Raw genomic sequence first — 2,571 nt, 5'->3', positions numbered from 1 at the left:
GCGGAGAGTGAACTTATGCCTGTTGTCTTAAAGAATCAAAACCAGACTCTCTCATGTCTTCTTATTTGTCCATACCCACAGACCTTGTTTTGGACATAAACTGCTCGTTTGCTCAAGTACCAAACTGTCTTTATTCAGATATATAATCTTATAGATATAAATTTCCAAAGATGAATTCATGTCCAAATAATTCCTTTCTAAATGCATATGTTGCCTCTGGCCTAGATTCATCCCTTCTAATTTGGACATCTAAGTTAGGCACCTATCTCTTCTGTTTCCTCTGTTAATGGGGGGGTAGGGTGTTGGTGGTGGTAAAGATTATCTTCCAGTACAAAATAATAGCCTAAATGGAGTCTAGAGTTAAGCAGGTAAATATCAGCCTCTGAGACAGTTAATTAAGGTATCAAATTATACTTAAAATGGTGTTAAGTCTTCCCATGAAGACAAATATCTGCACTGGGCTTGGAAATTTAAATATATACTAGTTTCTCCTCTCAATTATCATTTTAGAGGAGACAAGGATATTTCATTATGTTGCTATATAATATGATTACAAACAGATGTAATATGACATGTTCTTAGTACATATTAATGCTGTTTCTACTGTATTAAGTAACATACCTCATCCTTGCTGATTGCCCTATTTGCCTGTAGAGGTCAAATGAGACTAATTAAACTGCACAGCAGCACATGCACATTCAGTCTCCCTTTCAGCAGTTGTTTTAAATGTGGGCATCTGTTTCTCCCTGGCACAGGATAGGAAGATAGTCAGGCAGACCTTTTGAAGTACCATTAGCTACATTTCTTGCTCAGAACACTATCACTCTAGGCAAAAATATGGAAGACTAAAGCTGGGTGTTACCAATAGTCACATGCTAAGCAGATACAGGATGTGCTGCCATCATGCTTTTTGGACAACTTTCTGCAATAGAATAAGTGAAGCCATATCTGTAATAAAAAATACTTTTCTATTGTGTTTTTAATAAAATCTGCCTCTGAAATTTAAAAAGCAGTGTATAGAAAAGAGTGAGTAGTAGCAAAGAGGCGGTCTGGTGTTCTTCCTAAAGAGAGGAATAAGAGGATTTATATCTTTTGCTATTGATGGTCATAGAGTCTTCTAAATGTGTGCATACTTCCAAAAATCACAAAGTAAAATGTATAGGACAATACTGTTTAAAAAAACAAAGATGACAGCTTGTCCTGGTTGGGGCTGGGCTAGAGTTCCCGTTGGTTTGGCAGCGGGAGGAGTGCTGCAGCACCCTGAGACCCCAGGGGCTCCCCAGGTCCCAGTGCCCTCACCTGTGTGCGGGGGCGGGGGGAGCACAGCTGGAGGGCTGGGCCTGGATTGGCCGATATGCTGTGTCATGTGACGTTGTGCTCACTATAGAAAGGCGCTTCTGGGAGTGTGGCTGTGGGGCCTTTGTGTTGGGGATCGCCGGCTGAGAGCAGGTGGGTGTCGGTCGGCAGGGGGTGAGCAGCTGTATTGTACATTACCCGCTGATACTCCTGTCAGCGTATTGTTCTGTTACTGTTACTAAACTGTTTTTATCTCAACCCGCGAGTCTCCCTTTGCCCCTCCAATTCCCTCCCCATTCCCAAGTGGGGGGAGGGTGGGTGAGCGGCTGCGGGGCGTTTAGCTGCTGACCAGGCTCAAACCACGACACAGGTCAAACACAAACATACAATGGATTGGAAAGAAATCACTTCCACAATGCAAATAAAATAGCAATAGCCGTTCCACATTGTTTAAGAATTGTTTAATTCCTTTAATTCTGTTTTTGTGGATAAAGAGCTGATAATTGTGTCCAATGCTGTTATTCTCAGCTTCCACTAAGACTGTTAGAATGAAGGAGGTTGTGCAGGTACTCTTTGAAACTGGAATTACTTTTTTTTTATGGTAGTGTGGTTCTCTTGATGAGCTAATCTCAGTTTGTCACATAGCTCAGCCATTGCATGTAATTGCACAGTCAGGGCTCGGGATGGTTCTAGGTTCAAGTGCAGTGGTTCTTGCTCAGTAAGTGTCCATGCAAATTTCTGTGACCGTTAAATTTTCTGATAGCAATGAAGGAAAGAAATGACAAGAAAGAATCACGAGAATGCTTTGAAGAAAGAAATCCCAGGAGATACAAACACCAATTCAGAAGAGTATATGTAGAAATTCTTACTGGTCTCTCTCCACCCACATATGTGTAGATATTACTTAAAAAATATGATGCAATTTGACACAGCCTGCTTTTGGAGAAGTAAATAAAAGCATTTGTCAGATCACTAGGGGAAGCTAGTGTCCTGATCTATGTCAAGATCGACAGAAGGAACTGCAAGTGTCTAAAGCACCCTCACATGCCATCATGAGAAAACAGATACTGTGGTTGAAAGCAGTTCAGGTAGCTTTCACTTCTGCTAACCCTCAGTTAGTGACAGTGCAGATGTATGAACTTAGGAATATTCTGAGTTCCTTCCTGTAACCCTTTAGGCTTCCACACCTTTGGAAGAGTTTTACATTGCTTGGCTTTTTTTTTTTGTCATTGGTAGTAAGTAACGAAAGTGCATGCAGAGAAGAGAGAGCAAGCT

The sequence above is a fragment of the Tyto alba genome, unplaced genomic scaffold (assembly GCF_018691265.1).
Source record: "Tyto alba isolate M040663 unplaced genomic scaffold, T.alba_DEE_v4.0 Super-Scaffold_42, whole genome shotgun sequence".
Taxonomy (NCBI): Eukaryota; Metazoa; Chordata; class Aves; order Strigiformes; family Tytonidae; genus Tyto; species Tyto alba.
This window is presented reverse-complemented; position numbering follows the sequence as displayed.